The sequence below is a fragment of the Priapulus caudatus genome, unplaced genomic scaffold (assembly GCF_000485595.1).
Source record: "Priapulus caudatus unplaced genomic scaffold, Priapulus_caudatus-5.0.1 Scaffold783, whole genome shotgun sequence".
In the NCBI taxonomy this organism is placed as follows: Eukaryota; Metazoa; Priapulida; class Priapulimorpha; order Priapulimorphida; family Priapulidae; genus Priapulus; species Priapulus caudatus.
Genome location: NW_014577844.1, coordinates 85,672 through 86,468, shown reverse-complemented (window position 1 = coordinate 86,468; position 797 = coordinate 85,672).

The window sequence follows — 797 nt, the reverse complement described above, 5'->3', positions numbered from 1 at the left end:
GTCACGCTATGTACTTATACTTGACAATACTTGCTTTACTTTATAATGCAACGCACCAGTCGTACCACAGGCTGTAGCTTTGCATTCGTCAGGAAATCGCTTATGCACGTCAATGAAAAAGTCTCTTTAGCGTATTAATTGGCGTACTTTCCTCTACTTTGTATTTGATACTCTCCTCCTTTTGCAGGGTATTGCTCCAATAAAGATTAAACATTTATAGACGAATGAATCGAATCAATCACACGTTTTATTATAGAGGAGATATATCTTTATGCTCAGACAAAAAATTTCATGAAATTTCCAGCACCTAATTATATGTTACCACACAAATTTTGAAAATTTCTACCACTTCGAAAGTACTATAGCACTCTCTAATTTGGTTCAACAAGCCGTGTCATTCTCGTAAAACACAAATGGATCCGTTATACTTTGACACATTGCGTATGACTCATGTCTCTGTGTTTTCGGCTGACTATACACTTTCGAATGTCTTCGATGCACTGTTGCGATTTTTTTCCTTTTTCCCTTTTTTCCCCGATGTTTTCCTTTTTTCCGATTTTTTCCCTTCTTTTTATCAAAACTGGACTCGGACTCGGACTCGGGTGGTGTGGACTCGGACTCGGGTGGCGCGGACTCGAACTTGGACTCGGACTCGGGGGGTGCGGACTCGGACTCGGACTCGGGGGGTGCGGACTCGGACTCGGACTCGGGGGGTGCGGACTCGGACTCGGACTCAGGGGGTGCGGACTCGACTACAACACTGGTTACTGGAGCTAGCTCTAGAACTATAGTCCTTT